We start from the raw sequence: 16,528 nt of genomic DNA on the forward strand, positions 1-16,528 counted from the left end.
TTACATATATAAAAAAGTGTTTTTTAATGTATGGGGAGGGGGGGCACAGTCAGAGGCTTGCTGTGTGAAAGGGGTCACCAGTACAAAAGTTTGAGGACCACTGATATGGGCTGTAAGGCATGATCTAGCCTCCAAGTGTGAGGGAGGACGGATTAGAATTAGATGACCCTAGTGGGGTTTTCCATCTCCAATGTCTATGAGAGTAAGCCACATAGGATAAGCCCTATAGGGTCTTGGTTTAGCATGTGCCTAACTTGAAACATATGAGCAGACATGCTGAGTTTAACTGAAGTCACTGGGGCAACTCACATGCTTAAAGTCAGACATGTGCATTAGTACCCTACAGAATCAGGGCCTGGACGGGTGATTCTGCAAAGAGCAGCAGTAAAATTGTTAATGTCTCCTGACATGGTTAGAGCACCTTCCATTTTGTAGTGTAGACGAGATCTCACCCATGTCCCCAAGCCAAATACGTAATAGGTTGGGATTAATGATGCTGTACATTGAAATGTAAACTATTACTTGTTAATTGTTGCTATTTGTTATCAGCTGTTCCCTCAGTTCTTCATCTACATCCAAAATACTCCAATTTTCCATTTAATGAATTGTTTTACTTCCCTACGTCCCCTCTCCCAGAGTAGCCAGTGCAGCAGTACAAAGCATGAAGGGGAAAGAAGTTCTTTCCAACAGAGCGTCCCTCTCTCAAGAGCACATTTTACCCTCTTAGCAGGGGCCAGCGGGGAATCAGCATTGGCTATTGTTTTGGGAATGCCTTTTTTTTTTTTTTTTTTACTAGGGACACTAAACCCAGGGCTTGTTAGCTGGGAAGGAGGCTTCTTCTTCCAATGAGTGTCACTGAGGAATTTTCTACAGAAAGCAGCTGCACCAGTTTAACCAAAGGCGTGATGTGAACGTGTTTTAATTAAACCCGTGCAGCTCTGTGAGTGCGCACACATGTTGGTTTGAAGCTGGTTTAGCTTGCGGTGCACGCACAAGATACTACAGGTGCAAGCTGAACCCACGTAACCCGGGTTTATATGCATGTAAGTCTCCCCCTCCTCCCTAAAAGCTGCCCTGGTTTAACTGAATCACTTTAACATCACACCTTTAGTTCAACTAACGCATCTGTACATGGGGAGGGAAGATACAGGGTCTACAGAGTTTCTGCTAGTGAAGTAAATAGAAAATTAATGTAAATGGCAAAATGTGGCCAAGACTCTCTTCTTATCCCTCATTGCCCCCAAAGGTGAGTAAACAGGTCACCAGCCTGCACAGAGTCAATGTCAGAGGGTACGGTCCAGACTGCGTACACAAAACATGCTCTAATGCTATTTCCAGTCCTTCCTGCTTCTGCCAGGGCTGGGGGTTCTGCACAAACTGCTCCCCTCGGAGGACTTCCAGATCCCCACTCCCGCTCCCGGCTGAAAACACAACGGGCCTGAGGTGGGCAAGGTTTTAACCTGTTGAAAAGAATCAACTGTGGTGTTTTGCACCTCGTAAGGCAGGCGTGCCCAGAGCATTTCATAAGGCCCACAGCCTGCTTCAACACAATATACTAATGGCCAATTCATTAGCATTTTGTCGTTATGTTTACATCATTTTAGTTTACACAAGTGTGTAAATAGACAAAACTATACATAGAAACAACCTGTCTAAATACATACAAAACAAGCTGAACTTAAAATACAAATCAATCAATCCAGGTGACTTTAAATCTTATTAAAATATGTAGATTCTGTCTGGCCCACACAAGGTTGTGCTTAGGTTTATGTGGCCCTCCTGTGTTATAAGGTTGGGCAGCACTGTCAGAAGGGGTTTGCTCTGGTCCTTGTTTCATACAGACTGCTCCAGCCATCCCAGATCAGACTGAGAGAAGGGAAGTTTAGTATGAGGAGTTACAACAGAAATCAAGTGTGCAATCAGCTGGCAGCACCATAATCCAGGCATCTGCCTTCCTGCCACATATGTCCTGCTGCATTCTGGCAGTGGATTGCGGTGTTTGGGTGGGGGCGATTTCCCGCAATGATCTTCGTATTTGCATACCCTCTCTAATGAAGCAGATGCTTGTTCTTAGAAGCAAGAGCCTCCACTCAAATTCCTGACCCCTCAGTCCTGATGGAGGATGGATATATGTCTCATTTTAACGCACAAAGTGTTTTCATGCCACATGCACTGTGTGAATGAAAGTTCTGAAGTCAGCTGTGTATACACTACCATTAATTTACCTGTGCCCACGCCCAATCTAATTCACCACTTGAGAGCAGTGCAGATAGGGAAAGGAAGCCATCCACGTCTATTTTGGAGACTGCGAATTCTGGATTGAATCAGCTTGGAGACAAAGCCAGTGAGGGCATTGCAGTATTGTCTCTGGGTGCATTATATGGGAGAAGTCCTGGTCTTTATCGACATCCCCCGTGTGGACTGTGAGTTTGACTACAAATTGCTTCAAGAAATGTATGCAAGTAACAAAGCTTTGATCTCTGCCTGGTGTGCAGGGAGAGAGTAAAGTTTCTTGGCATGCAGTATTACGTTATTGATTTACACTTCTGTGATGTATTGTTCACATTTTGTTTGATGTGAACCATATTTAGAATGTAAATACCGCATACATTTAACAGATGTAAAAAGAAATAGAACAACGACAATACTGATATGGCGCATTTTCCCCACAGATCCTTAAATCCTTTACCAGAGGAGACAAACATTTGACAGACAGGGGAAGCCAAGGCAGAGAAGTGAAATAACTTGCCGAAGAACATGGCATGGAACCGGCAGAGTCAGGAATCAGCACAGGTCTCTTAACTCCCAGCTCCGTGCACAATCCACTGCCCCCAAAATGTATCTAAAACTGATACCCTGCTAATTGGACAGATGAATGCCCTGGCATCAAGCACAACTCCACTATCTTGCCTCCAAAGTCTAGTTTACCTCATCTCTGCATCTGTCCAAAGCCTGGTTACAGCAGCCCTGAGGAGCTAACTGCAAGAGATGCCAAAGAGAAGGAAGGAACCTGTTTTCATTGGGCTCAGAGTTTAATGAGCAGAATTAAGGCTTCTCCTACTATCCTGGCTCTGTCCAGAGCACATGAAGATGGAGTTCCTGTGATTTCCTCTGGGGAAGCTCCTACTCTCTAGACAGGGTTATGTTTGGGGTTTGCAGGCAGAAAGCAGTCACACCTTGGCTGGTCTTACCTGGAGATCCAGGCATTTTGGTTACAATGAGAAAAAGTCCTCCTGTCTCTCTCCAAGTACCTTTCCTTTTTTGTCTTTTTCCTTTGAATGGCTGGTGAATCGGTTACCTAGCCATCCGCTCCCCCAGCCCCACGCTGTCTGGAAGGAGCACGATAAGCTACTGCCAAACCCTCACCTGTGTTGCAGGGAATACACCTCCTGCAGTTGTGTGGACTAGCAGCAGGCAGGGGCTCCCCTTTAAAGAGAGAAACACTTTGTTGTGTGTTGAAGAATTGCAGATGAGTCTGAGTTATGCAAGCTCAGATTCCTGCAAAGACGCTTATACAGACCTAAATGGCACTGTGTATTTCAGAGTTGTCGCTGACTAAAATAAGAATTCCCAGCGCAGCACGCGGAGTGAGTTCCTTTTTACCAACAAGAAGATGCTCCTTTGAACTAACCGGTTGCATCAGCTAGGCAGTACTATGATAGGGGCCATAAGTATGAGGTAGGCAGATAGGTCTCTGAATGGTGTTGATCCCTCCCTCCACCACTGGGAGAGACAGGTGGGTTTCAGCTAATCGTCATGGCCATGCACACATCACTTACCCATAATTCAGAGGTTTAGCCTGATGAATTTAATCAGGCTGCTGGCAGCTTAGCTCAGGGGCTCGCATTGTGGCCACCTTGATACTGAAGGTCTGGCATCCCTCTGCAGAGGGACTGGCCTGGAATCTCTGGGAGACCTGCCGGTTGTCAAATGGCCAGAGACTGACCTCCCAAGCAACTGGGTCCAGACAGCCTGGCTGCCACTGCTTGCCGGAGACAGGTCACTGGAGCCCTTGCAGCCTTCCCTGAGCCACAATCCTGGACGACACGTCAGCAATGCTGCACCCGCCGCACCTGAGCCCTCTTGCTTTGCTACTGTCTTGACATGTTCCTGTCCTAACAAGTCAGAGAGTTGCCAGTGATTTTCCAATCCTCCCAGCCAGCGTTTCCGCTGTCCCACCAATTCTGAAAGGAGGCAGGGCTGTTCAGTGCTCATACACTACAGTGATGGGGGACTTGTAAGCCCCTAGGGAGACAGATAGGATTTATCTTCCACTGCCCCACTTCCAACTCCAGGAGACAAGCTGGCTACTGGGGCACAACCACGTGCATGTCAGGCAGGGCTTGGAGAGCGCATGCCCAGGCTAGGATCCTTGTTGGCTGCTCGCCTGGCTCTGCCAGAAGCCCAGAGCGCAGGAGAGCTGTGAATCATAGCTTCAGCTCCCTCCGGTTATTCTGTTTAACTGATCTATTTTCACCAAATACAACATAACAGGAGTCTCTCGAGCAGGTGTCAGGGCCTCGCGACCACCCTCCCCTTCCCAAACAGGAGAGGGGCCCTGGCTAGAGCCCAGATAGATGGGAGAGGGGACCCACTGTGGAAAAGGTAATGGGACGAGGGGCCTGGTTTGGAAAAGACCGACACTCATTCCAGGGTCACTAAAGAGTCTCAGCTAACGGGAGCAGTGTGTTCAGCTGAGGACAATAGGGTCATGCGGTGCCTCTTGTCACCCATACTCTCATGTGCTGTGTCCTGCCTTGTGCAAGCTCCTTGGGGCAGGGGCCTGAAAAGCACATTGTGCACACCTACGGCGTGGTACAAATAAGCCTGAGGATGGTGATGGTAGAGGACTTCTGCCGTGCTAGGAACACCAGGTGTCAGCATCTCAGCTCTGTCCCACTGAGGGCTCCAACTAACTATGGCTTCTCGTACATTTCCACTCGCTCACCCCCACCACAAAAGAAGTTCGGGGAGGAAAGTGCTAAAATACGAGGAGCAATTTTCTACCCTATTGCACAGCACCAGGAGTCAAGGTTATTCCAGTTACGGCTGAATTCTGCAAGGAGGGTGGGAGGCTCGGACCAATTTCCATAGGACAGTGAGTGAATGCTGTAAGAAAACCTGGGTTCAAGTGTGCTGTACCAGGGAATGTGAAACGGATGACGTGGTCTCGGCACGGTCTTTGGAAAAGTGAAGTGTGTATATCTATGCAAGACTGGAAGATTCCCCTTCTGCCTGATCATGATAGACCCCTTGCTCTTCTTCTCCAACCACTGTTCCGCTCTTCTGGACAATCTCCATTTGACTGAATTTTGAGCGCGATTCCAGCCCTGGGCTGGCCTTTTCCCCAGAATGTTTCATCCTCTACCATGCCATATACAGCAACAGTTACTCTCTGCCTGGGAATCCCCAATTTCAGCATCACCAGTGAGGCTCGGTAAGGACAAACCAAGCCTCACCTGTGTCAGCAGGGTCACATGAGCCTTCCCATTGAGTGTGATGTGGAAACAAGGCAAGGCTTATTATCAGAGTGCCATGTGCCTCACTGGCTCCTGGCTATGCAGCCAGGGGTGTTCAAGAAAAAGGCTCTCGCCCTTTGATTTCATTTTCCAAACGCCTCTCTGTCCCATGTTCCTCTCCTCCCATCACAGACCCTCGCTCACGGGGGCCAAGTGAGAACCGGCACAGACCAAGGTGGCTGGTGGAAGTGAGTTTGGTCCAGCTGTCCCTGACGGCAGCCCTGCCCCAACACTCCCGGCAAAGAGGATGGTATAGAAAGTGAAGAAGAGAAGATGGAGGCAGGAGGAAGACAGTGGGCCTGAGACTCCTGTCCGACCAGTGTAAACGAGGAATAACTCCAGTGACCACAGTGGGGGCTACTTCAGTGTAAATCTAGTGTCAGAGAAGAATCAGACCCATTAAGCTTCAGGCAGAAGAGAACATGGGTGAGAAAAAGAAAAACACGCTAGAGCCCAGTGCCAGGCCTGAGGAGCTGAACAGGGGAGGTGCAAGTGGGAGCTGTGTGCTCTGTGGGCCCTTATGTCACCCTTCTGCGCAGGGGGGAAATCTGTGAACTAGTAGGATCCTCCAGCCCTGCGCCTCCCTTAGCCTCGCCATGTCCCACACCTGCACACAGCCACACAGGGAGGGTTGACGGGGCAGGGCTCCACCTTGCACGGCCCCGTGTGACTCCTTTACCTGCACTCTCCAGGCATTTGCACAGCAGAACGGCATGGGTACGTGGTCAAGGTTCCTCCAGCGTCTCAGAGGCGGGGACTGGGTTTGCCCCAAAGCAAATAGCTCCCAGTAGCCCAGTATTCAGCGTGTGGCTCTCCATAGGCTGAACGCAGGCACAGGAGGGTGAACCACGGCGATGCCGTCTAATCAAATCGCTAGGGGCAGCGCGCATACAAACATCAACAAACCCTGCCTGCCTGCCAGGCTGGGGAAGGGAAACACGCTCAGCTGCGCATCTATGGGCCTGAGATGGAGTTTCATCTGCCGGCGCTTTCCTGGCCCAGACCCAGCACATGCCACAATACACCTCAGGAGCCAGATGCCTGGGAGCCACTTCTTCTTTCTGGCAAAATGTTTCAGCCCCAACTTGTGCGGAGAGAGAACTGTGGGGAGCCAGTCTCACACGCTGGCCTCACTACAAGGGTCCTCAAGCTGGGGGAGCCCCAGTGTGGAGTGGGTGTTAAAGGGGCAGGCCGAGAAATGCTGTTCCCCAGCTGGGTGAGAGCCCACAGCCTATTTCCCTCCCTGGAAGCCGTGACCTGACGGAGACTTTTCCGGCCCTGTAGTGTCCATGCCGTGGTTGCACCCCTGCTAGCAAGTGCAGCCCCGGCACCGCTAACTCGCTGTCCGACTGCCCTTTGGACAGGGCCTCAATCATTGCTCCGCGAGAGGGCAGCCGAAGCAGGGAGCGTGTGCCAGCCAGAGCTCGCTGCAGAGCCTCCGACTCGGCCTGCGGATACGGAGGTTGCTAGTGCCGTCTTGCAGCATTTCCAACCTGCCAGTTCCCCACAAAGGAAACCCAGGCTGGTGAGATGTCCCCTCCTCCCTCCCTCTCTCTGAGCCCCTGGAAAGGCAGCGTTCAGAATGGAATGTCAGATGGGATATTATTCCTTCTAGCTGTAGGGAGGCTGTGTTCATAAAATCCAGCGGGGGGGAGAAGAGAGAGGTAGGCAGGCTCTGCAAGGTGAGGAACTGCTGCCCCCCCACCTCTCATCCCACCCGTGGTGCCATGAGCTGAGCTGAGCTGAGCTGGGGGGGGAGGGAGGCATGGCTTGCCTCCTATACCGTGTTCATCTCTCCCAGCACTTCCTCGTCACCCTCCCCCACTAACGCTTCTGAATTCTCCTCCGTGAAGCAGGTACACCCAAGTGTCGGGGGGGGGGGGACTGCCCCTCTTCAGCGCAGGCTCCTCCTTGCTCCCCACAGGGCACGCTTTTGCCTTTGATAAGTGGAAGGCGTGAGGGCCTCAAGATGCCCAGGCCAGCTTCGAAAGCCGAGGTCATTAGTAGCAACCACAGAGGGCACTGGCCAAGTGCCAGGCACCCTCCGGAGTGCTCCCCGAGTCTTGTTAGCGCCAGAGGGGCGGCTGGGCTCCCCCCAGCGAAGCGGCTGCCTTGATTGATGCCAGGTGGGCAGAAACAGGCAGGGCTCAGCGCTTCCCATCTCATTTCAATCAGGGGTTATGCGCTGGGTTAAGCAAGCCACATGAAAGCAGCAGCTCATGAAGCAGAGGGGCAGGCAGATACAGCAGGGGAGGGAGGTTAGCGATTAGGCAGAAAAACAAAGGAGATAATGGGGATGAGAGAGAGAGAGAGAGAAGCTCAGGGAGTGAGTGGGAAGAAGGTAATTGTATTTATTATTATTATTTATTTGTATTATGGTAGCTTCTAGGAGAACCAGTCCTGGACCAGGACCCCAGTGTGCTGGCTGCTGTACCAACACTCTCTTAGCTCTCATCCTGTGCTTTGGGTGCCTGTCACATAAATTAGTGTATCCAAAGTCATACGGGGCCATGTAATAGACAGCCCATCCCCTTCCTAAACGCCTGGGGGGAAGAGATGGGCTTTGCAGCTCACCCCGTAGCATAACAAAGCCAGGCTCTACTGTAACCAGAAAATGTAACCTCGCTGCCGTAAGTATACCGCCAGGCCCTGGTATGGCTCAGGCACCAAGCCCGTCTAGCCCCACTGGTAAATGACACAGGCACTTTTGGGGGACCTTTCCTGTATGTGTGCAATACATCTGAGCCAGGAGGGAAATAGGGGCAGGACACAGAGCGATGGTAGAGGAGGGACCTGACTTAGTCCTTAGCACTTGGATGAGGCAGAAGCTTTGAAGGCATGAGCTAAAAAGCAATATCATTCAATTAAAAAAGTGATGCTGAAAAGGATGTGAAAAGCCTTCAGGGATTTGTTTAGACTCATTACCTCCCTGCAGAGCTAGGGTGAGTTCAGTATCAAATGGCACCACAGCCCTTTCCCAGCTAGAGTAGAGGTAAGATTGAGCCCTCATTGTCCCGGACTCCCCGCCACCCGGGCAAATCTGCACCGCAAAAGGGGAAATGCAACAAATAATTGCTTCTACAAAATCCAAATCCCGAGGCCCTGGCTCAGTTTCTGTTCAGTCCTCACTCAGGCAAAACCCCCATTGACTTTAATCCCCATTAATCCAGTGGACATTAAAAAACAAAAGGCCCAGTTCTGTCACCTTTGCTCACGCTGAGTGGCTCAGTTCACAGACACCAGCCCCGGAGGATCTCCGTAACACATTATCCACAGCAAAACCATGCCAATGGATCTCTCCTTGCAGACTGATAGCACATCAACGGGTTTCAGAGAAAAGCTTTATGGCCCACAGCCTCAGCTGGTGTAAGTTCCATGGACAATAGCTGTAGATATCTAGCCTCTTAATATTATTATTTTTAAGAAAGAAAGAAAGAAAGAAAGAAAGAAAGAAAGAAAGAAAGAACCTCACTGTATATGCTATAGACACACTGCTGTGGTCATCAAAACACCCCAGGATTCCTCATCCTATTTCGCCAAGTGGATTGACTTTTATTTGTATTTTACACTGATTTTGATGTTTCTGTGGACAGCCAGAGATGGGCCAAAGCTGGAAGCCTTTATCTAAAATTTTCTTCCAGCAAAATTTTGATGGTGTGGATAAAATGGAGGCCAGAACTGGGCCATTGTCTTGATATTATGACATGCTGATGGCACTGGAGATGACAAGGGGATCTGGGAATTTCCCCACCACATCGCAAGGGACAAACTCTTCCTACAGACTGGATGTTTGTGGTTACATAGTTTAATGATAAGAAGCTTCTCCAGGTCTGCAGAATCGCCAGCCTCCGAGCCATCCACAATGTTTATGCACGTGGGCAATTGAACAATAACTCAGAAGCAGAAGACCACAAGCTTTGACAAGTCCCAAATGTTTCACAATGGATTTCCGTGGACCCAGCAGACTCTGAATAAGGACATGGAGAAAGCCCTACAGTAATGTGGTTATTCCCCCGTACCATCCCTGGGCCTTGCTTTGAAAGAGTCCTTTGGGGGGCAGGGGCGGTCTTCAGAAGATAGAGAGCAGAGCAATCTGTTCAGCAATACCCACTCTGTATATACCACAAGTCTGTCTGCTCTGAGAATCAATTCCTAGCGGTCAATCAAGAAACAAATGTCACATTTATTGTTTTAGGTCAATCACCAGGGGATAACAACCTACAGAACTGAAACTGGGCCAACGTGAATGGGTTAAAAGTCCTTTCATTTGCTTTATGAAGTTTATTGAAAACTACATTGTTCATCTGCTGAAACTTCACAGCTGTTGAGTTTGCCCTCGGGGTAAACCACATCCAAGAAATGGCATGTAAAACTTGAGTGTTCAAGACTTGAAAGCTGAAACGCTGCTCTCCTTTTGCTATCTTCCTACCCACTGCACTCATTCCTTCTCCATCATGCCTACCTGACTGTCCCCTGGCCTTTTTGACATTCCTTTTTCCTCTCAGGGGCTTTCTCTCTTTATTTCTCATTTTTCTGGTGTCTAACACTTGTCTTTTTGCACTAAAATAAACCCTCAAATCAGAAGTGGCTGAGGTGTGATAGAGGTAGCAGGAAATTCATTGTCTGAGGAAGTACCTTCAAAAGTCCATGTTGTTGTTTTTATGATTATATTATTTGTATTATCACGGCAGGTCAGAGCCCCTGTCATGGGCCAGGACCCCTTTGTGCTAGGTGCGGTACAAACACAGAACAAAAAGACAATCCATGTTATGTCTCTGTTCTTGATATATTACCGTGTCACCATGCTATTATCATGTCATTACCATACAATGCTAAGTCATGCATTATTCAACCTGAGATGGACAAATACTGCAAAAAGTGTATTCATTTGCTCCAAGAAATCCTGTGAAATCATTTTGATTCACCCTGTAGATTTTCTCCCAGCAAATGAGGGAATTTTTGTTTGCACAAACGTTTATGGGATAAAGGAAGTGTGTGATTATACATGCAACTAGATATTTGCATATGTATTGCTTTCCGAAGTATTTGCACCAGACTTGACATTTCTTTGTGCGTTTGGGACTCATCCAATCAGGGAGTAGAATTAAAATGATGTGATTTTGGTGATCAAGCACCTGACACAAATAGTGGGTTATAAATAGTGCATATACCAAGCAGTAGTTGTGGTGAATAATAAAATAAGAGTGAAAATAGGACACGGAACTCAATGGGTGAAATATGTTCGGTCATGAAATCATTCTGAGTAACAAGCACGTTTGTAAAGATTTTTGGAAGATAATTCACAAACAAGGGGCTAAATTAATCTGAATAGTTTGTCCAGCTCAGCAAGCAACTGTACTATATAATGTGCCAACGAACTACATGCAGCCAAACATTTGAAGAAGGGCAAAAGTGCATTGCCCTGCCCAGATCTGCCCAGGCATATGGTAATTAGGTGATTCCATGTGCAAACATGTCAGGAGGCAGAGAGTAAACTCAATGAGCACCTGCAAATGATGCATCAGAGGGCTGTGCTGTGTGAAACCATGCAATGCCCAGTGCCATTATGCAATTACCATATGCAGCCATGTGGATTAGGATTGTGTGGAACCATATGGCAATCTACCATTACCAGTGGCTACCATAAAAATACAGAGTAACCCAAGGAAAGGGGCCATGCTGCCAGAATACATGAGAGGGAAGATACCCATGAAAGAAGGGCTCCTCAATCTGTATGACTGTGGGAAATATACCCTGGGAGCCCTAATGTGTGCTAAATTCCTGAGTCTCCCTGCTTGTGTGCTAAGAGAGAGCGCTCGAACATTAGCAGACAAGAACATTTATGCAGCAGTTAATTACCAAGCCAGCACTGACTTTGCCCTCTAATTCCTGCCAGTCACCGAAGCCAGCCAAAAGAGGAGTTTTTATAAGATACTGAATGTATGAACACAGCCCCAGAGCCGTCACATAGCTGCGGTATTTTTTTTTAGGCAGGGCAACCTCCTGATTCTTGTTTACTTTTTAAATCGCTTTTGCTGCACAGGCTGGAGGGAGCCAGTTTCAGGCACTAAAGCTGGAAGGAGCAATAAACTCTGTGCCTGCAACCAAAGGCAGGCACGGAACTCCGGTTTGGGTTCAAGAAAACACACTGCGTTGGTAAGGGATGGGCTAGGTGAGAAAGCAAACCTCCACCTCTCATGTCACAGATTCTACCATTCATTTCCTCCCAGGGCTGCACTGTGCCATCAGGGCCGTCCCTAGCCATTTGGGTGCCCTACGCTGCGCCCCTGCGGGGCCTCTGTGGGGCCCCAGGCCTCCCCACCCCAGGGACTGGGAGGCAGGAGCTGTGGGGGGCCACTTTTGGGGGATTAGTGGGGGGGCCGGGAGCAGCCCACTCTGCTTCCCTCGCCCCAGCCCCAGCCATGTCGCTCAGGGGAAGGGATTCCCCCTGCCCCCCACTCGCCTGGCCCCAGCCCGCTCTACTCCGGCAGCTCCCAGCCGCGGTGCTCTGCTTCCCGCCACCGGTGAGAGCCGGGGGCGGTCCTTTCCCCAACCCGAGTGACATGGCCGGGGCCGGGGCAAGGGAAGCGGAGCGGGCTGGGGCCGCGTTGCTCCGCTTCCCACCGCCGGTGAGCGTGTAGGGCACCAAATTTCATGGTGCTCGTATGCTGCGTATGCCTAAGGACGGCCCTGTGTGCCAGGAATCCGTGCTAGCTTCCAGGGAGGCCCTGAACTCCAGTTTGAGTCCTTCTCCTCACAGCTGGATTCGGTCATTCCAGATTCCGACAGAGGAGAGGTAGGATGGTACAGTAGTTAGGGCACTAGCCTGGGACTTGGGAGACCAAGGCTCCATTTCCCGTTCCACCACGGACTTCCTATGTGACTGACGGACTCACTCCCCTGTACATGAAACAGGTGTAATAGCATCTCCCTACCTCCGAGGGGTGCTGTGAGGATAAATATGTCACAAGATTGTGAGGCTCTCAGGTACCACGGGGCCCATAGAAGTATAGAGATAGAAAGCCAGTTCAGATCCTCTTCTCAGGAGCTGCCCCCAGAACCCAGTGCAGGTAGACACAGAAAGCCAGCTCAGGGTCTTAGTCTCTCAAGGGTTGTGCCCAAAGCTCAAATGTCTAATGTCCACCAAGACTTGAATGCCTTTGCCAGCCCACTGGGCAGCATTCAGATCCTGATCTCTAGTTCTGCCCCGGCTTGCACGGACTTTCAGAAATATTCAGTTTGGGGTAAATAAAAATTCTCAGCTGAACACAGTAAATGCTATTCAACATCTCAGGCTGCCCTGACTGGAACCTGTGAGCACTCTGTGAATGCAGGCTTGCTACATGTAAGCTACTGTTGGGATGCATGGCATGAAACCGATAAACACGTCAGTGGTCATCTAGTCTCACTAGCACTAATCCCCATCAGCCTGCCTGTAGGTTCTGGGAAGATGTGAGAGACTCCCTCGGTCTCTAAGAAAGTGGCACACGGGCTGTGAGTGAAAACACCAGCAAGGAAAGGAGTTCACTACGGGATGTGGTCTAAGAGAGAAATAACCACAGAGGTAGGCGAAGCTGAAGGAATAAGGGAAACATCTGTGGAGGGCTGTGGTGTGGCCTGAGCTATGCGATGATTCATTGTCTCTCAGGAATTATTCCCGCAAGGTGCAGCATTGGGACTGATCCGCAAGGGGCGTGGGTGGCACTGACAGATTAGATTCCCCATCTCCATTCCAGGGCAAAGACCAAAAGCCAAGGCAAGAGAATGAGGAGAGGATCAAAGAAAGAGAAGAGAGAGAGAGCAGAGTGGAGGAGCGCCCCCTCTGGGGAATCTAGTTCGGGAAATGGCTGCTGCAAAGAACAGCTTAATAAATAAGCAGCTAAGGCTATTTCTCATCCCACTGAAATCAAATACTGTGTTTCACATACATCTTATCTGCAGCTCTTTAACAAGTAGCTTTGTTCTGCTCGCTAATTGCAATGCCCTCTTACCATTAAACCCTTATAAAGTGGCTGTCGTGCCCCGGAGACAGAAGTCCTGGATCTGTCCACAGATTGGCATTACAAGCTGCCCTCACGTTGCCATGCCAATGCGTCTCAACCCTGATGGGGAAGAGAGTTCCGTCTTCCCAATCCCTACCTCAGAGGGCCGTGGGGAGGATTGTGAAGCATTCAGATATGACAGTGATAGGGGTCAGATGAGTACCTAACATAGATAGCTAGTCCCCATGGAATGTTCCGTTCTTGGCCTCTCTAACAGTCATAGTGTTCTTGGGATGTGCATAACTCTCCAACAGGATTTTTGGTTATAACAGACCTGACTGGGACCTGGGCCGGTGACCTACAACTTAAGAGCAAGGCTCCTTATCCATTAGCCATCCCCTGCGTCATCCAGTCTCACTGGCAGGTGAGGCTCCCTCATTTTGCAGTGATTTTGCGTTCTCCGAAGAGAGGGCTAGCATTGGTTAGAGCCAGGCACAGAGCAGACAAGCAATGTGAAAGCTTCCCCTACACAGGTCCACCCATCCCTCTCATTTCTGACCGGCTGCACCCCGGCTGATCCTGCCCTGGCCTTCGCGGGTGAGACTGCGGCTAGCCATGCCACACTGTGGGGTGGTTTTGTGATGTGGCCCAGTACACTGAGACCAGCTAAATGCAGTCAGGCATATTTGGACAGACATGTCCAGAGATGAAAGCTGCTTGTCCCGTATCACTTAATCCCTGAGATACTGTCTGTTTGGGGTAGTAAGACAAAGCTAAGTATCCAAGCACTTTAAGAGAATGGTTTGCCCTCTCAGGGTTTTTTGTTGTCTCTGTCTGGCAGCGCTGTGCTATAGAAACTGAAGTGCAAATTCAAAACAGACATCAGAGTGTGAGCTCTGCGTTCACTTGCCTTCCCTTCCCCTCGTGGGTTGCTTCATAAGAAGGTAAAAGCCATCAAGAGAGAGAAAAGGTTCATAGATTATCAGGAACCTCAGGAGGTCATCTAGTCCAACCAAATCTCCCATTTTTGTCCCAGATCCCTAAATGGCCCCCTCAAGGATTGAACTCACAACCCTGGGTCTAGCAGGCTAATGCTCAAACCACTGAGCTATCCCTCCCCCCTGTAATAAAACCCCTCTCCATTCACCTCTGAGAACCTGAATCTCACAACTACAGGGTCATCATCACAGTTTGTAGGGGGCCAGATAAAGCAAAGGGAGGGTCAGGCCTGAAAATCAGATACTGAGGCAGACATGACAAAACTCTCCGGCTTCCCTAGCAGTGTGTGAAGCTGGCTGCAATTGACTATTGCCAGCTTTGAGTGTGTTCCTGCAGATAACACCATGCACAGCATCTGGGAGGTAATCTAGGAAAACCAGACTCAGTGGGACACTGCACAGCACACTCTGGAAAGGCCGAGTAACAAATACCTCAGCAACTGCAGATCACACATACTGAGCCCCTTCCACCTCGGCGTCAGTGCAGAGAACAGCCCAGCCAATTCTGCGTCTGAGGATTGTTCAGTGGCCTTCCCGACATGAGTTTGCAACTCAGTCCAGTTCCTGGTGCACGTGCTATCAGAACCAGCGGGTGCCTTCTTTGGCAGTATCAGCATCTAGGCCAGGGATCGGAAACCTTTGGCACGCGGCCCATTAGGGAAATCCGCCGGCGGGCCGGGACGGTTACCTGCCGCGTCCGCAGGTTTGGCCAATCGCAGCTCCCACTGGCCATGGTTCACTGTTCCAGGCCAGTGGTGGCTGCGGGAAGCGGCGCGGGCCAAGGGACGTGCTGGCTGCCGCTTCCCGCAGCCCCATTGGCTGGAACAGCGAACTGCAGCCAGCGGGAGCTGTGATCGATTGGCGGAACCTGAGGACAGGATGTTACTAGGGAGGGTGGGAGGTAGGGAAGCTTGCATGGCTACTTGTGCCTAGGCCACACCTGGATTGCGGCACGTTTGTTAGCACTAAATTCACCTTTGAGAAGCTATCCAAAACAAAACCGCCACAGCCCCAAAGGTGGACACTTCGCGGGCCAGGTGATCTGAAGCAACCAGCCACAGCCTGCTGTCCAGGAAATACTGGGAGCACAGCCTTGTCGGTATCATTCCCGGACATTGCTGCCCAGGGCTGACAAGCACAAGCCTCCATGCTGATTGGGGACACTGTGGTTTGAACTAGGAAGCAGCTTCTGGACATCTGCCAGTCTCTATGGCTACTCCTAACATCACAGATATGGATATCTGAGTCCAGCTTAGGATATTCTCCCTCAGTTGCAGGTTTCCACAAAAACCCTCAGTGCTTCCCCAGCTTCACTAACTCCCCAGGGAATGTGCTATTCTCTTTAGCCTGCTGCTGCTTCAGCCACCTCCCTGCAGCCTGCAGTAGCTTCTGGGCAAGAAACAACAACGGCCCATTGCAAAGATCCTCTCTTAATGGAGCATGTGATGACAGAAAGGGATGGCAGTTGCCAGACAATAATAGGGAAAGAGGTACGAAACTCCCCTAGTCTGACTCCGGAGGATGTGGTTCCGTCTCTCTGTTACGGTTTGGGGCTCTTACTCCTGAACAAAGTCAGCCTGTCTGAACTGGGTCTATTTGCAGAATGTCATGAACCTGCAGCTGTGCTCACAAGATCTCCACTTTCCTGCCTTGGTGAACAAGCTCTCTGGAATTTGGTGGTGAGGACGGTGAGGTTTCCTACAGTGCTTTGGCTTTTGGTGCCTTTTCTCCATTCCCCCGCTCCTGCCATAATGAAAAGGGTTCAGCAGCCAATGGAAAAAATCCCTGGTTCTGGGGCAGTGTCTTTCCATTTGATTTTCAGAGAGTCGTGGGATGGTCGGCTGGGCTCTCAGGGGAGAAGGGGAACACCAGCACATATGGGGCACAGTTCAGTAGCTTGTGACCTCCTTGGTGCGTTAAGGAGACTCTTTCACAGTGAATCAAGCAATTCACAGCAGACAGCACATGTGCTTTAGGTACAAGGTCACATTTTGCCTTTTATATTGAGCGCCTGCCAGTATGGTGACAC

The sequence above is a fragment of the Lepidochelys kempii genome, chromosome 15 (genome assembly GCF_965140285.1).
Source record: "Lepidochelys kempii isolate rLepKem1 chromosome 15, rLepKem1.hap1, whole genome shotgun sequence".
NCBI classification, from domain to species: domain Eukaryota; kingdom Metazoa; phylum Chordata; order Testudines; family Cheloniidae; genus Lepidochelys; species Lepidochelys kempii.